This window comes from Lissotriton helveticus, chromosome 11 (genome assembly GCF_964261635.1).
Source record: "Lissotriton helveticus chromosome 11, aLisHel1.1, whole genome shotgun sequence".
NCBI classification, from domain to species: Eukaryota; Metazoa; Chordata; class Amphibia; order Caudata; family Salamandridae; genus Lissotriton; species Lissotriton helveticus.
In genome coordinates this window covers 1,144,209,089-1,144,232,679 of record NC_136072.1, presented here as the reverse complement: position 1 = coordinate 1,144,232,679, position 23,591 = coordinate 1,144,209,089, and the positions used below count along the sequence as shown (strand labels likewise).

Here is a 23,591-nt window from a genome sequence, read left to right as displayed (position 1 = left end):
ACATCCTCAGCGAGTACTGGAAGATATTCCCCTACATTATCGGATTCTCCTCCCCAAAGTTTTTCTCTTATTGATGACATTACTACTTTTCAAGAAGTTTATGAGCGAGGAGCTTCCAAACTGAACATCCCAATGTCCACTCCGATTCCATCAACTTCTGTGATGTTTTAGGCTCTCCAACAGAGACAAGCTTTTCGTCCCTTAATTCCTCTGGTGCCAGGCTTATTGTAACCGACAATGGAATTGTTTCTTACTCCTTCTTCCATTAAATCCGCTCCTTCCAGGCTGCAAAAGAAATATTGTCCTCCAGAGCAGGATCCCAAGTTCCTCCGGACTGACCCAACTCCAGATTCTGTCATTGTGGTGGCAGCGAAAAAACGGCATTCTACGGCACCATCATCCACAGTTCCACCTGACAAAGAGAGCCAGAAGATAGACTTGGTGGGGAGGAAGGTATGCAACACAGCAGCGACCTCTATGAAAGCTGCTAGTGCCACAGCCCTGCTGGGCAGATGTGACTGGGCACTGTGGGAGTCTCTCCAGCAGTTTGCAGACTACCTACCTAGGGACAAAAGGGAGGATTTTAATGAGATCCTAAATGAAGGCCTTATGGTGTCTGACCAAGTTATTAGTGCAGCGGCGGACAAATCCCTTCTGTCTGCACATGGATATTGCCACGGGGTGTCTGCACATGGATATTGCCACGGGGTGGCACTCAGAAGGCATTCATGGCTTCGCTTAACCTCACTTAAGCCTGAAGCACAACAACGTATCCTGAATCTGCCTTTTTCAGGAACAACCCTTTTCAGCTGTCATGCAGATGAGGAGATGGCCCGAATGAAAGAGGATATGGAGACACTAAAGGCTGTTGGTCTCGAAAAACCCAAAGACCAACGTAAATCTTTCCGCCCTTTTTCACGCAGATACTCTACACAGAGGTTTCAAAGGTATCAGGGCCGACAAACCAGTACACAACAGTCGTACTAACGATCTTACCAACCTTTCCAAAAGTGACAACCAAGAGGAAGGTCAGGACAGCAACCTGCGCAAGGAAACAAGGCGCCTACAGGTTCCAATCCCTGAATCCTGTCTTCCCCCTCTTCCGTTATCGTTCCGTTAGGGGCAAGCATTTAACATTTCTTGGCAGAGTGGCAAAAAATAACACAAGGCAATTGGGTTCTGAATATTGTTCACAATGGATACTCTCTACGTTTCATTAGGCCTCCACCATCAATACCTCCAACACAGTCAAGATTCCAACTGTGCCAATTACAAACGGAGGACAACATTCTCTTACAAAACAGGCAATAGAACCTGTTACTCCTTTACAACGAGGAAAAGGGCTGAATTCAAGGTTCTTTCTTGTCAAAAAGAAGGACAAGAATGAGTTCAGACCCATTCTCGATTTAAGAGAGGCAAACCAGTGGATTCGGAGAAAGAAATTCTGAATGTTCGCGCTACACCAGATATACCCTCATCTACATCAAGGGGTCTGGTTATGCGCAATAGACCAGCAAGACGCATACTTCCATATTCCCATCATAAGTAAGCATCGCGAGTTCCTGAGGTTCACAGTGGGGAACAACCACTATCAATACTGTGTACTCCCATTCGGCCTGAAGTTAGTGCCCAGGACCTTCTCCAAGTGCATGGTGGTGATTGCTGCCCATCTGAGGAAGCACAAAGTGTTTGTCTACCCCTACCTAGACGACTGGCTGATCAAGGCCTCCACGTGTCAGGAGGCTCAACTACACTTCAATTGGACCTCCGACCTTCTCCTTCATTTGGGTCTTCACATAAATCAAATGAAGTCTATCTCGACCTCTGTACAGTGTCTACAATATCTGGGAGCATCCATCGATACTCGCACGGCAAACGTGTAGCCTTCGGAGGAGAGACGCTTATCGATCCTTCAAAAGGCTCAGGCTCTCATGTCAACGTCTTTCCCAACTGTGAGAAAGGTCTCTTCTCTTCTGGGCTCCATGGCGTCTTGTATCTTCCTCAATCCGAATGCACGTCTCCACATGAGACCCCTGCAAGAATGTCTGGAGGACCAATGGGACCAGCGAGTAGGAGATTGGGAGGACCGGATTCAACTGTCACAACATGCCCGCCGCTCCATCCAATGGTGGAGTTTGCCCAACAATCTCCTACTAGGAATTGCCTACCACAAGGAGATACCTATGCAAACCATATTAACGGATGCCTCTCTCTTAGGATGGGGGGCCACATACAGATCACCTTCAAATTCAGGGCAAATGGTCACCAAAGGAATCCACTTACCACATGAATCTGCTAGAGCTACGAGCAGTTCATTTGGCTCTGAAAGCCTTTCAGCCATCATTCTGTGCCAGCTCCCTGCTTGTCCAGACGGACAATATGACAACAGTGTTCTACCTCAACAAGCAGGGAGGCTCGAGATCCAGACTATTATCTCGGGAAGCCCAGACCATCTGGAAGTGGCTCTTAGCCAGAAATCTGACCATAACAGCAACTCACCTCCCAGGTGTTCAGAATGCTCAGGCTGACGCTCTTATCAGACTCCTTCAGAAAAATCACGAATGGGTCTTAAACGACGATGTGGTGCGAGATATATTCAAAAGATGGGGTACTCCAGAGGTCGATTTGTTCGCCACCGCAGAAAACAACAAATGCAAAAACTTCGCCTCGAGGTTCTACCAACAGGGAACTCTGGGGAATGCCCTATGGATAAACTGGTCAGGCCGATTTCTCTACGCCTTTCCTCCGATTCCCCTGATCCCGGCAGTCCTCATCAAGCTCTCACAGTCACGGGCATAGATGAGTCTCATAGACCCGGAGTGGCCATGTCAGTGGTGGTTCACAGACCTTCTTCACCGGTCTATCCTTCCACATCTCAGGCTGCCATGCAAATCAGACCTACTAACGAAATTCGGCGGACAGATTGTCACCCCATCCTGTCATCCTTGAATTTGGCGCCATGGCTCCTGAGTTAGTGCAGTATAGACACTTGAACTTATCTCAGGACTGCATGGGCATCCTTAAGGAAGCTAAGTGGTCATCCACACGCCGCTTATGCGTATAAATGGAAGACATTCTGTATCTGGTGTTCAACGAAGAATGAGGATCCTACTTCTTGCCAGGAAGATGTCATCCTTCCATACTTGCTTCATCTAGCATAATCTGTCCTTCAATTTTCATCCATTAAGGTTCACCTGTCAGCTCTGACTGCTTACAGGAAATGCCCTTCACAAACTTCCTTTTTAAGAATTCCTGTCATTAGAGATTTCTTGGAAGGTTTGAAGAAAGTTTTTCCTCCCATTAGAAGTCCTTCTCCTCCTTGGGAGAGTAATGTGGTTCTTTCTCGACTGATGCAAGAGCCCTATGAATCCATTCATGAGGCTACTCTTCAGCATCTGTCTTGGAAGACAGCTTTCCTTGTGGCTATCACTTCCGCCCGCAGGGTAAGTGAAATTCAGGCACTTTGCTGTCAAGAACCATACACAGTTTTCCATTCATCTAAAGTGGTCATGAGGACTCATCCGAAATTCTTTCCTAAGGTAATTTCGGACTCCGATGTGAATCAAACTATTTCCTTGCCTACATTTTTTCAGCATCCTGCTTCTCCAGCGGAGAGATAGCTTCATTCTTTGGATGTTAGAAGGGGTTTGAGTTCTATTTGGAAAAAACTAAAGATATAAGGAGATCAGATCAGTTATTTGTAAACTATGGCTCTCTCCGTACAGGTCTAGTGACCGCCAAGCAATCTATCTCCAGATGGGTTGTTTCCTGTATTTTACTCTGTTACCAGAAAGCCAACAAAACTCTTGTTAGTAAGCCTAGGGCTCACTGTACCAGAGGAAAGGCAGCTTCTGCGGCCTTGCTTCGTAATATACCCATTTCTGAGATTTGTAAGGCTGCTACCTGGAAGTCAGTCCATACATTCACAAAACACTACTGGCTGGATTCTGATGCCAAGGCAGATGCTCAAGTCAGACAGGCTTCCCTTCGGAACCTGTTTGCTTAAACTGGCATGTTAATTCTCTGTCTCTTGCACCGCATGTTTGTTTATAGGGATGGGCTTGCTAGTCTAATCAAGTGCTTATGACTATACACGGAAATCCCCTACAAGAGAAGGAATAGTTTCTTACCTGTAACCCTGCTTCTCTTGTAGGGGTATTTCCGTGATGAGTCATAAGCAACCCTCCCTCCTCCCCGGTGGAATAGACATACAATATTTGTAACATAGAATAAGCATTCACTTCTCTACGCCTTCAAAAAAAGAACTAAAGTAACTGCCACTGGCTGTGCATCATGAGATACTGGTGTTTTCTAGAGATTCTTAAAGGCACAGCTTCTATTTTGAGACTTATAATTGCATCCTATGGGGCTTCCCTGTCCAACCCTTTCATCTCTGTCTTGAAAAAGGGAGTTTTTTGAAGGGGAGTTTTTATGTGTATTAAACTCCATAAAAATTGCAACATATAAGTTTACTGGCTATCTTTTTTCACTTTAAGATGATGTCATGGCCAGTGTAGCCTAGTTAGTTAGGTTGCATTATTGTCTTTTCTATCTCTTAAGTGTCTTTGCAGGCCTTCCTGAAGAAAGGCGAAAAATATCCACTTAAGAAGATCTATCTAAGGAAGTGCACCGGGGTCCCAGCATGTGGGCGGTAATATTCAAGTGCTTATGACTTATCACGGAAATACCCTTATAAGAGAACTGGAGTTACAGATAAGAAACTATTCCTTCTGCATGAATTGGGTAATATCGTGGCTTCAATTGCCTAAGTTAGTCCAGTGGCAAAGTGAGCAAGCGACTCACGTCTGAGCATACCCTGCCAACTTATGGCGAACAAAGCGGTACAAAAGGGGGTAGTGATGGACGGAGCATCTGAACCAATCAAACACTCACACCCAGTCAACAGATCTGGGTTTGATCCATCACCGTTCTTTAGCCCACTCTGCCACCCCAATTCAGACATGGCCATATGCAAATCAGTCTGACCCTGTGCCTCATGGGAACAGTCCAGCCCGAACTGCCAAGCCATGCCTTCCCTGGACCGGAAACAAGCTTCCTAGGACCGGTTTCTGCCATTTCAGCCGTCTTCAGCCAGGCTTGCTTGAATCCAGTGGCAATATGAGCAAGTGACTCACGTCTGAGCATACCCTGCCAACTTATGGCGAACAAAGCGGTACAAAAGGGGGTGGTGATGGACGGAGCATCTGAACCAATCAAACACTCACACCCAGTCAACAGGTCTGGGCTTGATCCATCACCGTTCTTTAGCCCACTCTGCCACCCCAGTTCAGACATGGCCATATGCAAATCAGTCTGACCCTGTGCCTCATGGGAACAGTCCAGCCCGAACTGCCAAGTCATGCCTTCCCTGGACCGGAAACAATCTTCCTAGGACCAGTTTCTGCCATTTCAGCCGTCTTCAGCCAGGCTTGCTTGAATCCAGTGGCAATATGAGCAAGTGACTCACGTCTGAGCATACCCTGCCAACTTATGGCGAACAAAGCGGTACAAAAGGGGGTGGTGATGGACGGAGCATCTGAACCAATCAAACACTCACACCCAGTCAACAGATCTGGGTTTAATCTATCACCGTTCTTTAGCCCACTCTGCCACCCCAGTTCAGACATGGCCATATGCAAATCAGTCTGACCCTGTGCCTCATGGGAACAGTCCAGCCCGAACTGCAAGCCATGCCTTCCCTGGACCAGAAACAAGCTTCCTAGGACCGGTTTTTGGCATTTCAGCCGCCTTCAGCCAGGATTGCTTGAATCCAGTGGCAAAGTGAGCAAGGGACTCGCGTCTGAGCATACCCTGCCAACTTACGGCGAACAAAGCGGTACAAAAGGGGGTGGTGATGGACGGAGCATCTGAACCAATCAAACACTCACACCCAGTCAACAGATCTGGCTTTAATCTATCACCGTTCTTTAGCCCACTCTGCCACCCCAGTTCAGACATGGCCATATGCAAATCAGTCTGACCCTGTGCCTCATGGGAACAGTCCAGCCCGAACTGCCAAGCCATGGCTTCCCTGGACCGGAAACAAGCTTCCTAGGACCGGTTTCTGGTATTTCAGCTGTCTTCAGCCAGGCTTGCTTGAATCCAGTGGCAAAGTGAGCAAGGGACTCGCGTCTGAGCATACCCTGCCAACTTATGGCGAACAAAGCGGTACAAAAGGGGGTGGTGATAGACGGAGCATCTGAACCAATCAAACACTCACACCCAGTCAACAGATCTGGGTTTCATCCATCACCGTTCTTTAGCCCACTCTGCCACCCCAGCTCAGACATGGCCATATGCAAATCAGTCTGACCCTGTGCCTCATGGGAACAGTCCAGCCCGAACTGCCAAGCCATGCCTTCCCTGGACTGGAAACAAGCTTCCTAGGACCGGTTTCTGCCATTTCAGCCGCCTTCAGCCAGGCTTGCTTGAATCCAGTGGCAAAGTGAGCAAGGGACTCACGTCTGAGCATACCCTGCCAACAAATGGCGAACAAAGCGGTACAAAAGGGGGTGGTGATGGACGGAGCATCTGAACCAATCAAACACTCACACCCAGTCAACAGGTCTGGGCTTGATCCATCACCGTTCTTTAGCCCACTCTGCCACCCCAGTTCAGACATGGCCATATGCAAATCAGTCTGACCCTGTGCCTCATGGGAACAGTCCAGCCCGAACTGCCAAGTCATGCCTTCCCTGGACCGGAAACAAGCTTCCTAGGACCAGTTTCTGCCATTTCAGCCGTCTTCAGCCAGGCTTGCTTGAATCCAGTGGCAATATGAGCAAGTGACTCACGTCTGAGCATACCCTGCCAACTTATGGCGAACAAAGCGGTACAAAAGGGGGTGGTGATGGACGGAGCATCTGAACCAATCAAACACTCACACCCAGTCAACAGATCTGGGTTTCATCCATCACCGTTCTTCAGCCCACTCTGCCACCACAGTTCAGACATGGTCATATGCAAATCAGTCTGACCCTGTGCCTCATGGGAACAGTCCAGCCCGAACTGCCAAGCCACGCCTTACCTGGACCAGAAACAAGCTTCCTAGGACCGGTTTCTGGCATTTCAGCCGTCTTCAGCCAGGCTTGCTTGAATCCGGTGGCAAAGTGAGCAAGGGACTCATGTCTGAGCATACCCTGCCAACTTATGGCGAACAAAGCGGTACAAAAGGGGGTGGTGATGGACGGAACATCTGAACCAATCAAACACTCACACCCAGTCAACAGATCTGGGTTTGATCCATCACCGTTCTGTAGCCCACTCTGCCACCTCAGTTCAGACATGGCCATATGCAAATCAGTCTGACCCTGTGCCTCATGGGAACAGTCCAGCCCGAACTGCCAAGCCATGCCTTCCCTGGACCGGAAACAAGCTTCCTAGGACCGGTTTCTGGCATTTCAGCCGTCTTCAGCTAGGCTTGCTTGAATCCAGTGGCAAAGTGAGCAAGCGACTCACGTCTGAGCATACCCTGCCAACTTATGGCGAACAAAGCGGTACAAAAGGGGGTAGTGATGGACGGAGCATCTGAACCAATCAAACACTCACACCCAGTCAACAGATCTGGGTTTGATCCATCACCGTTCTTTAGCCCACTCTGCCACCCCAGTTCGGACATGGCCATATGCAAATCAGTCTGACCCTGTGCCTCGTGGGAACAGTCCAGCCGGAACTGCCAAGCCATGCCTTCCCTGGACCGGAAACAAGCTTCCTAGCGGTTTCTGGCATTTCAGCCGTCTTCAGCCAGGCTTGCTTGTATCCAGTGGCAAAGTGAGCAAGGGACTCACGTCTGAGCATACCCTGCCAACTTATGGCGAACAAATCGCTACAAAAGGGGGTGGTGATGGACGTAGCATCTGAACCAATCAAACACTCACACCCAGTCAACAGATGTGGGTTTCATCCATCCCCGTTCTTCAGCCCACTCTGCCACCCCAGTCCAGAAATGGTCATATGCAAATCAGTCTGACCCTGTGCCTCATGGGATCAGTCCAGCCCGAACTGCAAGCCATGCCTTCCCTGGACCGGAAACAAGCTTCCTAAGACCGGTTTCTGGCATTTTAGCCGTCTTCAGCCAGGCTTGCTTGAATCCAGTGGCAAAGTGAGCAAGGGACTCACGTCTGAGCATACCCTGCCAACTTATGGCGAACAAAGCGGTACAAAAGGGGGTGGTGATGGATGGAGCATCTGAACCAATCAATCACTCGCACCCAGTCAACAGATCTGGGTTTAATCCATCACCGTTCTTTAGCCCACTCTGCCATCCCAGTTCAGACATGGCCATATGCAAATCAGTCTGACTCTGTGTCTCATGGGAACTGTCCAGCCCGTCAGTGAATGTCTCTTGGTTAGAAGAAGAAATTTAAATTTCTGCAATTGAGGTATTTGAGAACACTACAGACAAAATCCCTTCCTACTTTAATCTGGTGAATGGCCTTGTTGGTAACTTAATGTACATATTATCTTTTGGAATGGTTTCTAAACCCTATAGTTTTTTTTTTTATTTGAACTTGGCCATTTGAAGAACAAACCACTATTGCCCATGATTACCTATGATATGAAAGGTTTTACCAGGCAGATGGCCTTTTCTGTGTTGGTGTAGAGCTTCATTCAGTTTCAAGCTATGTTTCTCTTTCTGACTCTTACCCTATGCTTCACTGGGGAGGGTGTTACTCCATGCGCACCCTTGACAAACAGACGTTTTTTGTGTCCATTAAAACCTGATGTATATCCTCTGAGTTCCATATATATCTTCCAGAGGTACACCAAATTTGAGCTACAGGTGGGATGGAGGTTTATAATCTAGGTCAAACACACAAGCGTCACCTGTCTCTGGGATATAGAGTCATATACAGATGTGTTTTAAATCTTTCTCTTAAGTTAGCACATATAAAATATATTTATATTAAAAGAGCAAGGTATTTACCTTCGGTAATGCTCTTTGTGGTGGATAGTCCAATTGAAAATTTCACACCTTGGAATGATGCCCAAATGCCTGACTGGATCAAGACACCTTCCTCCAGCAATGTTCCTGTACGCCACAAGGTGACGCAGTACAGCTGCACGCTGGCTCCATATTGTCCTAGAAGTGACCGAGCAGCATATAAGCGCCACCCCAGAATGCTAACGTCAGTTTATAAATTTTCCTTTTTACACCCTGAGACCCGAAGCATGAAAAATTGTTGGTACCAGTGTGCTGGTTTTTGATTTGGGACCTTTTTAGGTGTTAAAAAGAGGCCATTTCACAGAACAAGGATGTCGTAGGGTGGCGAGGAATCCGTGATTAGAGTGTACCAAAGATATGGAACTTGTTCTTCTAGTAGCTGATTCTAACTGCAGATTCCTCACCTTAGAATACCAATGCACTACCTCCCCAGGTGAGGGTCTGGGAAGTCTCCTCAGACAAAAAGTGCTACAGGACCAAAAGGGCAAAATGTCTCACCCACCAGACCTGGCTGTCAAGGCAGTTCTAATTCGATTGTACGCATTAAGTTTCACGTCATGCAGCCTGAAAGATATCAAGGACAGGAACTCCACCTGCTAATGCAGGGGTAGCAGCCTTAGCCGTGGTGGTGTGGTCTTGCAAACCTTCTGGTGGCTGCCACCTATTGAGGTGTCTAGTCTTCTACATTAAGATCTGCCAGTGATTGCCAGATCTTAACCCCTTTCATGCGCTTCATGTCCGGGAGCCGTCGTGCGCCACAGTGCTCATGTGCGCAGGACGGCACATCCTCGCACATGGCACTTGAAATGCCTCTGGTGCGGGCACTAGAGGGATTTCTTTTTCCTCAGAACAGCCTCGAGAGCTGGGGAAGCGCTTCCCCAGCTCCCGAGGCTATTGCTTTAGTTTCTGTGAAATGACAATCAGCGCGCATATTGCGCTGACGTCATTTAATAGAAACCGAAACTGAAATGAGCCAGTAGGCTCATTTCAGTTTCACTTTCTACGTGCTCAGAGGGCTATCTCAGCACGTAGAAAAACAGGACAGGTATCATTAACAGGGGATAATCTCACCTTCCTAATGATACCCCTCCCTTGGGCAAGGGTCTGTGCTCCCCCATATAAAATTGGGTAAATTAAGTGTTTCTGCCCCCTCCCATGGGGGGCATATGGGGGTAGTATCCTGCGCCCCCAAGGGGGTAGAAAGCCAACAAGATACCAGGGATTTTTTTTCTAATTATAATTAGGGGTTGGGGCTGCCCAATATGAACATCCCAATGCCCCCACCCTGCAAAATTAGTCTTTCTGCCCCCCCAAATTTAGAAAAAAAGTGATATTTTTACAGCTAAATTTGTGGTTTGCAGGGGATTTTAGGTAGGAAAATGTAGGGGGGGTCCACGCAAGCCATATCTCCCGGGACTTTCCCGGGTGTCTCATTTTCAGAAATGTGTGGGTTGGTAGGCTTCCCTAGATGGTCGCTGGGCCCGGGGCCAAAACCCATGTGACGCTCCTTGCAATACCAGGTCGTTTTGTGATCGGTAATTTTGATGTCTCCTCAATACGTTTTGAGCCCTTGCCTTTCACGGGTACTTGGGCCACCCACACGAGTGAGGTACCATTTTTATCGGGTGACCTGGGGGAACGCTGGGTGGTAGGAAATTTGTGTCAGCCTGTTGATCCTACAACTTTCCCACACAGAAATTTGAGAAAAAGGTGATTTTTCTCAGCTAAATTTGAGGTTTGCAAGGGATTCTGGGTAGGAAAACGTTGGGGAGTCCACGCAAGCCATACCTCTCTGGACTCACCCGGGTGTCTAATTTTCAGAAATGTGTGGGTTTGGTAGGTTTCCCTAGATAGCCGCCGAGCCCGGGGCCACAAACCCAGGTGACCTTCCTTGCAAAACCGGTTGTTTATTGATAGGTAATTTTGATGTCTCCTCAATATGTTTTGGGCCCTTGCCTTTCGCGGGTACTTGGGCTACCCACACGCGTAAGGTACCATTTTTATCGGGAGACCTTCGAGAATGCTGGGTGGGTGGAATTGTGTAGATCCACGCAGATACCAGAACTTTCCATCACAGAAAAGTGAGTAAAATGTGGGGGTTTTTTGAAAAGTTTGAGGTTTGCAAGGGAATCTGGGTAACAGAACCTGGTGAGAGCCACTCAAGTCACCCCATCCTAGATTCCTCTGGGTGTCTAGTTTTCTAAAATGCATAGGTTTGCTAGGTTTCCCTAGGTGCCGGCTGAGCTATGGTTCAAAATCCACAACTTGGCACTTAGCAAAAAAAGGGTCTGTTTTCACTGTAAAAATGTGGAGTGTCCATGTTGCGTTTTGGGCCGTTTCCTGTCTCGGGCACTAGGCCTACCCACACAAGTGGGGTACCATTTTTATCGGGAGACTTAGGGGAACACAGAATTGTAGAGCAACTGTTATTACCTATTGACTTTCGATGCATTTCTGCCTTCCAAATGTAGGACAATGTGTAAAAAAGAAGTCACTTTGAAAAATGTCCTATCATTAACATGCTAGTATGGGCACCCAAAACTTCGGAGATGTGCAAATAGCTACTGTTTCTCAAATCTATATTTGGTTCCCATTTCAGAAATACATAGGTGTATTTCATATGATGTTTTTACTGTTTTTATTTTCCCGAATGAATTGCTATACACCCGGTACACAATAAAAAAACCATTGCAAGACACTGCTCAGTTATTGGCTCTGGGTTCCTCAGTGAACCTGCAAGTCTTCTATATCCCCACAACCAGAAGGGTCCATTGGATGTAATGGTATATTGCTTTCAAATATCTGTCATACTTGGAAGAAGTTACAGGTGAAAACGTTGGCACAAATGGCTGTTTTTTTTCCAACTCATTTTCAATTTTTCCTATTTTCTGCTGTTAGTTTCTATAAAAGAAAACCTTGAAGGATGTACACAAATGACCCCTTGCTTAATTCAGAATTTTGTCTCCTTTTCTGAAATGTAAAGCTATCCAGGATCCATTATTGCTTTCATCCTCAATTCTACCATTAACTGGAAGGAGGTTAAAAGCACAAAAAATAGCAAAAATAGGCTATGTCCCAGTAAAATGCCAAAACTCTGTAAAGAATTTTAGTTTTCTGAGAAAAGTCCGTCAGACCCTGAAAGCTGGGAAGATGGTAATGTCAGCAACACAAACCCTTTGTTGATACCATTTGCAGGGAATAAAACAGACGCTTTCTTCTGCAGCACTTTTTTTCCATTTTTCCCCCAAAAACAAAAGGTTGCTGTATTTTGGCTAATTTCTGGGACTCCTCCAGGGGAATCATCATACACTGGGTACCTTTAAAAGCCCCATGATGTTGGCTGAAAAGGACTCAAATTTGGCGTGCATACCTTATGTGGTCAAAAGGTTACAGGGGCCTAAGCGTTAACTACCCCAAATAGCCAAAAAAGGTTTAGCACAGGGGGAAAAGGCTTTGCAGCGAAGGGGTTAAAGCAGAGGACTGGCCACCTCAACAGGTTCCTCTTGTACACCGACTTTCCTTTTTTTTGCCCATGGGATCCCACCAAAAACTGATCGTTTTTAGCGGTCTTTGGTACAATTAGTATAAATGCTTATGGACCTTTTGAGGTCCAACCATCAAAATCTCTCCACCTCTTTCAACAGTTGTGGGGAAGGGAGGCAAATAATGCTGGCACAGTGATGTATTGCCCAACGTGGAAAGGAATCACAACTTTAGGCAAGAAAGCTGTCTGAGTCCTCAGCCTCAGTTTGCCTGAGAAAAATGCTGGGTAGGGTGACTTCATCAACAGTGCCTGAAGCTCAACTCACTTGACAAGCTGAACTAAAAAAGATGAAGAATTCCATCTTTAAAGTCAAGTATCTATGCATTGGCTCAAAGGGCGTACACATGAGAAAAGTCAAAACTAAATAAAGATCCCACTGTAGCATCAAAAGTTGTCTGGGAGGAAGCATGCATGTTATGTTATGTTATGTTAATTGTTTTATTAAGCGCGTCTGTTACCCTTGGGTGTCCTGGCGCTAACTGCTGTCCTGGAGAGAGGAGAGGTTGAGGAGGAGACTAGAACAACCAAGTTTTAAACATTCTCCTGAACTGCAGCAAATCTGTGCTGTTCCTCAGGAAAAAGGGAAGCTGGTTCCACATCTTTGCAGCACCTACCACAAAGCTTTTCCCACCACAACAAACTTTTTTTTACAAGTGGGACTTTCACTAATTTTTGAGCCGATGAACGTAGCGGCCTAGAAGGCATGTACCATTGGAATTGTTCCTGCAGGTGGCATGGTCTTGATTATGAAGCGATTTAAAGACCAGACATAAGGATTTAAAATACACTCGTTGCCTTACTGGCAGCCAATGAAGTCTGCGGATTTCATTAGAGATCGGGGAAAATTTTGGTATGCCAGATATCAGCCGAGCAGCGGTGTTCTGCAGCATCTGGAGTCTATGCAGCAGACTCTCTTGCATGTTTAAATAGAGGCTGTTGCAATAGTCCAGGCGTGACATAATCAATGCCGTGACCACCGTCTGCCGACTCTCCGTAGGCAAAAAAGGAAGAATTTTCTTGGTGGTCCTGAGAGTAAACATAGTAGATGATACAATGGCGTTAACTTGCCTTTTCATGTCCAGTTTATCATCTAAGTAAACTCCCAGGTTTTTCACTTGCGTAGAAGGTGATGGAAGGGGCCCAAGGAGTCAGGCCAACATTCACGGGTCCAAAGGTTAAGATCATTCCCAAATAGGATAACTTCAGTCTTGCCTGAATTTAATTTAAGGCAATTACTGGACATCCAGGAACCGACAGCCTCCATACAGTCATGTAGCTTGTGGCTTATATTCCTTTCAGATCCTGGGAGAAGTGATACCACTATCTGCGTATTGTCTGCATAGGAGGTAAGATGGAAATCAAAGGATCTAATCAATGGAGCCAGCGACGATAAGTAGACATTAAATAAGGTGGGACTCAATGATGACCCCCTGTGGCACCCCACATGGTAGTTGGAAAGGAGGGGAGCAAAAATCACCTAAGGCCACTGTCTGCTGACGATCGGAGAGAAAAGATTTAAAAACCCTCCAGGCGGCCTTCTATACTCCGCAGGCTGACAAACGGTCCATCAAAAGAACATGGTGGACCGTGTCAAAGGCTGCGGAGAGGTCCAGCATAATCATTGCTGCTCTGCCACCCAGGTCCAAAGTTTTCCTGATCTCGTCGGTGGACTTTAAGAGGGCAGTTTCTGTGCTATGGCCCTCCCGAAAGCCATATTGGGTACAGTCAAGTACCTCAGCATCTTGAAGGTACCTACTCAGGTGACTGTTAATCCATTTTTCCAGCATTTTGGCCGGAAATGGGAGGTGGGAGATCGGTCTAAAGTTATGAATATCTTTGGGATCTAGGTTAGATTTTTTTAGAAGAGGAATCAAAGAGGCAGTTTTCCAACTAATTGGGATCCTGCCTGCTTCAATTATTAAATTAAAAAGAGGGGTAAGGGCTGCAGCAAAGGTTAGTGGGGCCAGTTTGGCTATTTTAATCGGACAGGGGTCGTAAGGGGATCCTGATTTCATATTTTGCAAAAGTTTGACAGTATCTGTATTGGTTAACAGAGGGAGTTCTGTCCAACCTTTTATAAACCTCATCCCAACAGGTGATCTAAAAAAGGACAGATGGTCTTGCAAGCATAGAAAGACCAAAAGAGCCTACAAATAACCTTTAGTAGTGCCTACTGCAAAGCCTTGCTGGGCCAAAGACCAAATGAACAAAAGAACATCCGACAGCTTCAATCAATCAATCACAGCATTTGTATAGCGCGCTACTCACCCGGAAGGGTCTCAAGGCGCTTGGGGGAAGGGGTCCGCTACTGCTCGAACAGCCAGGTCTTGAGTTGTCTCCTGAAGGCGAGGTGGTCCTGGGTCAGCCGGAGGTGGATGGGGAGGGAGTTCCATGTCTTGGCCGCCAGGTAGGAGAAGGATCTGCCTCCGGCGGTGGCTCTTCGGATGCGTGGTACGGTTGCGAGGGCGAGGCTGGTAGACCGTAGCTGGCGGGTGGGCATGTAGAAGGTCAGGCGGTCGTTGAGGTACTTGGGGCCCAGGTCGTGGAGAGACTTGTGTGCGTGGGTGAGGAGCCTGAACGTGATCCTCTTGTTGACGGGGAGCCAGTGCAGGTCCCTCAGGTGGCCGGAGATGTGGCTGCGTCGGGGGATGTCCAGAATGAGTCGGGCGGAGGCGTTCTGGATGCGTTGGAGTCTTTTCTGTAGCTTGGCTGTGGTTCCGGCGTAGAGGGTGTTTCCGTAGTCCAGTCGGCTGGTGACGAGGGCCTGGGTGACCATCTTCCTGGTTTCGGTCGGGATCCATCGGAAGATCTTCCGAAGCATGCGCAGGGTGTGAAAGCATGATGAGGATACGGCGTTGACTTGTCTGGTCATCGAGAGGGAGGAGTCCAGGATGAAGCCCAGGTTGCGTGCGTGGTCTGTTGGCTTGGGGGCGGTGCCCAGGGCTGGGGGCCACCAGGAGTCGTCCCAGGCGGAGAGTGATGGTCCCAGGATGAGGACTTCCGTCTTGTCTGAGTTTAGTTTCAGGCGGCTGTTCTTCATCCATTCGGCGACGTCTTTCATCCCTTCGTGTAAGCTGGTTCTGGCGGTGTCGGGGTCTCTGGTGAGGGAGAGGATCAGCTGGGTGTCGTCGACGTAGGAGATGATGTTGAGGTTGTGTTGGCGTGCGATGGCAGCTAGAGGTCTCATGTAGACGTTGAAGAGGGTGGGGCTGAGTGATGATCCTTGCGGGACGCCACAGGTGACTTCGGTGGCCTCGGATCGGAACGGGGGGAGGCGGACTCTCTGTGTTCTACCGGCGAGGAAAGAGATGATGCACTTCAGTGCCTTCTCTTGGATGCCGGTGTTGTCGAGACGTTGGACTAGGGTGCGGTGGCAGACAGTGTCGAATGCTGCGGAGAGGTCCAGGAGGATGAGTGCCGCTGTTTCCCCGTTGTCGAGCAGGGCTCGGATGTCGTCGGTGGCTGCGATGAGGGCGGTCTCGGTGCTGTGGTTGGCTCTGAAACCGGACTGCGAGGGGTCGAGGGATCCGTTCGTCTCGAGGAAGGCGGCAAGCTTTTTGTTGACGATCTTCTCGATGACTTTGGCAGGAAAAGGGAGGAGCGAGATGGGGCGGAAGTTTTTGAGGTCGGTGGGGTCCGCTGTTGGTTTCTTCAGTAGGGCGCTGAGCTCGGCATGCTTCCAGCTCTCCGGGAAGGTGGCGGTGTTGAAGGAGGTGTTGATGATGTCCCGGAGTTGGGGTGCGATGGTGGAGTCGGCCTTGTTGAAGACGTGGTGGGGGCAGGGGTCGGTTGGAGAGCCGGAGTGGATGGTGTTCATCGTGCGGGCTGTGTCTTCGGTGGTCACCGTGGTCCAGTTGCGGAGGGTGGCGGTGGGGTTCGGTGGTTCGGTGGTTGGGTGCGTGGATGGTGCGCCGAAACTGTTGTGGATGTCGGCAATCTTGCGGTGGAAGAACGAGGCGAGGGAGTCGCAGAGATCTTGTGAAGGGGTGATGTCGTTGTTGCCGGTGCTGGGGTTGGAGAACTCCTTGACGATGCTGAAGAGTTCCTTGCTGTTGTGGGCGTTGTTGTCCAGTCGCTCCTTCAGAGATTTCTTCTTGGTGGTGCGGATGAGCTGGTGGTGCTTGCGGGTGGCGTGTTTGAGGGCGGTCATGTTGTCAGTGGTCCGGTCGAGGAGCCAGGCTTTCTCGAGGGTGCGGCAGGTCTTCTTGGAGTCCTTGAGTTCGTCGGTGAACCAGGGGGCTTTCTTGCTTCTGGGTCGGCTGGGAGGGTTCTTCAATGGTGCGAGGTCATCGGCGCAGGCGGTCAGCCACTGCGTGAAGTTGCAGGCTGCTTCGTTGGCGTCTGATGTGCTGGCAGGTGGGTTCTGGCTGAGGGAGGTGGTGAGCTGGTCGGCGGTGATCTTGGCAGCAGCGAGGCGAGGGGCACACACACAGCTGGTGGCCGAGCGGCGCGGGGGTGTCCTGAGAACAGGTCACACTCACCTGCGCCGCGCGGTCGCCATTTATGGCCAAGTGGGAGGGAGGGCGGAGCAGCTGGGAGGCGGGAGCGGGGAGGGCAACAAAACGAAAAGGGGGCGTGGCCGCTTGGACGGCGGCGGGGAGCGGGGCGGGCAGGCACAGGGGGACTGATTAACAGTAAACAAAGCTAATACAACAATGTGCAAGGAGACAGCAGTGACAACAGTCAAAAGGCAAATAAAAACAAATAGGAAAAACAAATAGGAAATAAAACGATTAATCACACACACGCAAATACGGCGGAGGGGCAGGGATCAGCGAGGCAGGCACAACGAGGCTGCGGGCAGCAGCGAGGCGAGGGGCACACACAGCTCCTGTGAGGAACCTGTTGCGGGTGGTGGTGGGTTGTGGTTTTTCTGAATCTGAAGTGGACGCAGCTGTGGTCGGTCCAGTGGAGTCCGGTGGAGTGGCTGAAGCTGATGTGCTTGCTGGATGAGAAGACGGGATCAAGCGTGTGGCCGGCGTAGTGGGTGGGGGTGTTGACCAGTTGCTTGAGGCCGAGGTTGGCGACGTTGTCCAGCAGGGTGGCGGTGTTGCGGTCCTTGTTGTTCTCCAGGTGGAAGTTGAGGTCCCCTAGGAGGATGTAGTCGGCGGAGGGGAGGGCGTGTGGGCTGATGAAGTCCGTGATGTCTTCGCTGAATTGCGTGCGTGGTCCCGGGGGTCGGTAGATGAGGGTGCCTCTGAGGGTCGTCTTTGGTTTGGTGTGAATCTGGAAGTGGAGGTGTTCGGCGGTGGCGAGGGTGTCGGCGGCGTCGGTCGTGATGCGGATGGTGTTCTTGTGGACGATGGCGATGCCTCCACCGGTCTGGTTGGCGCGGTCCCTCCTGATGATCTTGTATCCATCCGGGATGGCGATGGCGATGTCGGGGGCAGAGGAGGCGTTCATCCATGTTTCAGTGAGGAAGGCGATGTCTGGTGATGTTGTGTCGAGGAGGTTCCAGAGTTCCACGGCGTGTCTGTGGACGGAGCGGGTGTTGAGCAGGATGCACTTGAGGTCGAAGCTGGAGTTTGGTTTGGCGGGCGTGGTGCAGGTTCGGAGGCAGGAGAACTTGCAGGTTGTGCAGGTGAAGGGTCCGTGAATGCGTCTTGGGGCGGCTCGGCAGCAGGTGGGGTTTCGGCCGGCATTGAGTGCGTTGAGGGCTGCGGCGTCGTAGGTCTGTCGGGTCGACTTGCATCGGTGGGGACCAGGGGTCCTGGCACTGGGCGCGGTCCAGGCGCGGACGGGCGCAGACGGGCTTGCCTTCGGCGCACAATCGGCGCGCCCGCTCCGCGTGGCCGCTGCGCGTACGTGCGGTCGCCATTTATGGCCAAGTGGGAGGGAGGGAGGAGCAGCTGGGAGGCGGGAGCGGGGAGGGCACAAAACGAAAAGGGGGCGTGGCTGCTTGGACGGCGGCGGGGAGCGGGGCGGGCAGGCACAGGGGGAATGATTAACAGTAAACAAAGCTAATACAACAACGTGCAAGGGGACAGCAGTGACAACAGTCAAAAGGCAAATAAAAACAAATAGGAAAAACAAATAGGAAATAAAACGATTAATCACACACACGCAAATACGGCGGAGGGGCAGGGATCAGCGAGGCAGGCACAACGAGGCTGCGGGCAGCAGCGAGGCGAGGGGCACACACACAGCTGGTGGCCATGCGGCGCGGGGGTGTCCTGAGAACAGGTCACACTCACCTGCGCCGCGCGGTCGCCATTTATGGCCAAGTGGGAGGGAGGGAGGAGCAGCTGGGAGGCGGGAGCGGGGAGAGCACAAAACTAAAAGGGGGCGTGGCCGCTTGGACGACGGCGGGAAGCGGGGCGGGCAGGCACAGGGGGACTGATTAACAGTAAACAAAGCTAATACAACAACGTGCAAGGGGACAGCAGTGACAACAGTCAAAAGGCAAATAAAAACAAATAGGAAATAAAACGATTAATCACACACACGCAAATACGGCGGAGGGGCAGGGATCAGCGAGGCAGGCACAACGAGGCTGCGGGCAGCAGCGTGGCGAGGGGCACACACACAGCTGGTGGCCGTGCGGCGCGGGGGTGTCCTGAGAACAGGTCACACTCACCTGCGCCGCGCGGTCGCCATTTATGGCCAAGTGGGAGGGAGGGAGGAGCAGCTGGGAGGCAGGAGTGGGGAGGGCACAAAACGAAAAGGGGGTGTGGCCGCTTGGACGGCGGCAGGAAGCGGGGAGCGGGGCGGGCAGGCACAGGGGGACTGATTAACAGTAAACAAAGCTAATACAACAACGTGCAAGGGGACAGCAGTGACAACAGTCAAAAGGCAAATAAAAACAAATAGGAAAAACAAATAGGAAATAAAACGATTAATCACACACACGCAAATACGGCGGAGGGGCAGGGATCAGCGAGGCAGGCACAACGAGGCTGCGGGCAGCAGCGAGGCGAGGGGCACACACACAGCTGGTGGCCGTGCGGCGCAGGGGTGTCCTGAGAACAGGTCACCTTGTAAAGGGTCAATCTTGTGGCTACCACTCCAGGCCAAAAAACGTGTCCTAGCGCCCAGCATAAATAGACTTTGTGGAAGGATTCCAGGTGGTGAGGATGACATCCACTTCAGCTAAGAGATCAAATTCTTCCAACTGCCGCCTGGAGGTGTAGAATGTGCAGGTTTATGTAAAGACGCTGCCCTGCTGCTACTACAGATCATCCTGAAGTGATAGCCTGATCAGAGGGCAGATGCTCATCCCACACCTTCCTGGCCAAAGCCAGAGTCACTAGGATTCTTGGGTCTGGTCGTTCCTGATCTTTTTCATACCTCCGGGAAGGAGAGACAGAGGCGGGAAGGCCTGCAGGATTTCCATTTTCCATTCCAGCCAGAATGCATCTGTAATGAGTGTTCTCATGGAAACTTCAACTCGCAAACCTTTTGACACTGCGCACTCGATGGTGGTGAAAAGATCTAGCCATTGTTCTCCCATCTGCAGGAAGATACCCTGTGCCACCTCAGGATATATGCACCATTTCTGATCTGTCAAATGCTGCCTGCTTAGCTCATCTGCTTTAGCATTCAAGAATCCTGTGACATGGTTAGTGAGCAGAGAAATGTCCTGATGCTCCAACCAAGTCCAGAGCCTCCTGGCACAGGACCTCATTTTGCCCAATTTATTTCAGTACCCTCTGGCAGTGGTGTTGTCATGTGAACCTGCACCAGCCTCCACTTGATGGCATTCAGAACTAGACATATAGCCTGCAGCTCCCACAGACTTGCACGGAGCCGGGCTTCGGGAGGAGATCGGAGTCCTCCAATCGCCACTTCTCTCCAAATGGCCTCCCCAACCCAGCAATGATGTTTCTTTTTTTCAAAACCAGAGACAGCAATGATGTTTCTATCACCACCGTCAACTCTGGGTGGCAAAGGGAGAGGAGCCTGCAGCTAGACCAGTTGCGATCCTGAAGCCACCACTTCACATCATGAGCCGTCTCCTTTGAAATCTGGATGGCATCCAGTAGATTTCCTTGATGCTCGGCCCCCTGGAACTTCAGATTCCATTTTAGTGTCTGCATCTGCCACCTGGTGTAATCAACAAGGAAGATTGCAGAAGGGGAAGAGGCCAAGTACCATCAGAGCTGTTGTCACTGAGATCTGGAACCAAGGCTGAAATATCAAGATCATAGCCTGAATGGACTTCTTGAGGCAAGAGAAAGCTCTGAACTGCAGTGAATTCAGAATAGCTCCATTGAGCGGAAGCCTCTGCAAAGTAGCCAAGCGTAACTTTGGCTCATTGAACGTGAACACCAACAAAGTCAGGAGGCAATCGTTGATTTGGAGGGGGTCTAGGACTGTCTGTAGTGAGCCTGTCTTCAACAGCCTGTCTTTGAGGTAGGGGAAAACTGGTATCCCCAAACTCAGAGGTGGGCAGCGACCGCTACTATCACTTCTGGGGGCGTTGTTGGTTGAATCGTGAACCATTAGGCTCACTGGAGTAGGATGTTTAGTGAAAAAATCAGGATCGCCAGGAGCCAGTCTGGGGACCTACCACACTTTGACTAAGTGCCCATGAAATCAAAGCCCTCGGCTGCCTGTTTGACGACTGCACTGCCTTCTGTTGGTGGTCCAAGTGGATCAAACACGGTTACTGGGAAGGTATCAACAACACTGACTTCTTGTAAGTTCCGCTCTGTCACTTCGGGGGCAGTATGGAACCAACGTGGAGTTGCCCAGCGCCACTTAGCGGCATTCAGGAGCATTGGTGGAGAAAAGTTTTCCAGATTCTGTCTGGCTCAATGGGTTGTGAGGAACGTATTCTTTTCTAACACTTATGATCATTACGCAGGGCCACTGGAGCTGTGCGATTCTGCAGCTTTTCTCACATAACTAAGCATTTATCACAAAGTCTATCATCTGCTGCATAATCTGCAGGTTTTAACAGAAAACATTTCTAGCCCAAACAAATCAAAAGTTATTAAAAATGTGGCGATATGCGTTCGTTCATGTTGGAAGACCCTTCGCAGAGGTTAACTGGTCATCTTTCAGTTGCTTATTAATGTATTTGGTGGTTTAAATGGAACTAATGAGGTAAAATCGTTACCCAGGCAGTATTACCATGCATAAAAATAACAATGAAGTATTACTATAAAAAGGGTGCATTATGCCGCATAATTTGCCTTGTCTTGATACATAATTTAATGTTCCCCTGCTACATAATTCCATTAGCCCGGATATTATGGAAGATCCAATGATGGAAAAGGAAAAGTTACTTACTTTCAATTAAGGCTCCCAGTCTTCCGTTATTGATTTTTACAGATACAAACAGCCTAAAAACATTTATTTCTCTATCTTTATTTATTTTTTACATATGGGAGGAATCTGGAAACCTGTTTTACGCTGTATGATTCTCGATGTTGTCCATCATGTCTAGCAGACCAACAGCTTTAACGGGCTTTAAACAGCAGCAGGTGTGTGTTTGTTTGTAGTACAGTGCACATGTTTTCTTATGTTACTTATGCCTGATGAATTATGTATGGCTTCTTATAACACTAAAATTCATCAGCCATCCGAGTGCAGGTGTTCTTTAATGGATAAATACGTGTGAAAATGTAATGTTTGTAGCTTCATTTTCCCAAGATAAAATAAATATGGGTAAATAAAGACTGGAATGAATGAAAATAAATGCCACAGAAACAGGGAGCCCTTTTTCTAAGCCTACTCTCTGTCATATGTATTTTTTTTTAAATTATTAACTACTCCTTCTCTTCCGCCTTAGACCATGAGTTTATTTGGGAATTGGATTAATTCAATTCTTGCTCTGACTGTCCTAACCCAATTCCGACAGATTTAGTTTATAATAAGACAGAACATCTTGCCTCTTGTGGGCGCATACCCTGCACCGAGCAGGTCTATTTTTATGTTTATAAATTTAAAGAAGAAATCAATGATGGAGAACTAGAACTGCAAGTAAGACACTTTTCCTTCTGTCACCTGCGCAACTGAATACATCTTTTGTAACTGTGGATCCTCATTCTGTGTTATTACTATTTCTTTACGCATGAAACAAATGTTGCTTCAATATCTCATCCATGTTTCGGCTTGATGACCATTACTTATTGGCAGGAAAGATGCAAAAGACTGACCTACAAATAAAGGAAATGGACCATTATCTTTACTCGTTTCTACTGCACACCTGCCTTCCTGCACAGGCAATCATGGAAGAATCCATCTAGACATTGGTTTGGAGAACTGAGGTGGGTGCATCGGGGTGAGGGCACGGCGCAGTACATTCAGCAGTGCCTCACACAGCTGTGCTCTTAATTTAATCATTTAGTCTAGCCGGCTGCCTTTTCCTGCTTGTGGAAACTCTTATCACGAGTCCCCTCCGGGGTGCTTCATGAATTATGAGCTGTTGCTTCCCTGCAGCGTACTAGACTCTGTTGTAGAAGTGGGATCATATAGAGGATTCCTCCTTGTTAACATGGGAGGCTACTGTCCCTTGGTCCAGGCTTTGGAAAGTGTTTGGTGCCAGTCTCATTAAAGTGAAGGCAGGCAGTCTAAGAACTGCTGAGCAACTTTGTGACTCTTAGGCAAAGATTGTGTTTCTCTTTAACCATAGCGGAATGGGCGTAGTGCAGCCTTTGGCAACTGTCTACAGTGAATCTACAAACGCCAAGCAGGGATTATGGGATGTCCAGAGCAGGACTGGCCATGTATTCCATCGGGCATTTCCATGTGGGGACTGGAGCCTTCGAATGCCGTGTTTTGAAGACCCAGGTCTGTTGGTGCCTCTGTCACTTTCTTTAGCTCCCTGCAGTTAATTGCAACATGGCCCATGCCCCCAAACTGTGTGCAGAGAACCAGTCCAATTTTTGAAGATAGAACCTTATGGCCCATCTGACGTGCCTACCTTGATGGCTTTCTGACTTTTTGTTTGAGGCGCCTGTGTTTATACCGGAGTGACTTTGGACATGTCTAATGGTGAATACAAAGAAGTGCAGGATGGACTGCGTGAATTAATCTCAGTCACTGGTAATGAGTCTGGCGATATCCCAGTCCATAGATATTTTTGGTGTGCCATATTTGTCTCAGCCATATGCACTGAGCCCTGTTCCTTCTCCAGTTGGAAGAGTCCAGCCCAAA

General features: G+C 49.1%; 1 protein-coding gene across 2 annotated transcripts in view; it reads left to right on the top strand.

Moving 5' to 3' along the window:
• CHFR (checkpoint with forkhead and ring finger domains) overlaps positions 1-23,591 on the top strand; it is a 234,947-nt gene that overhangs the window by 198,666 nt on the left and 12,690 nt on the right. The window lies entirely within an intron of this gene.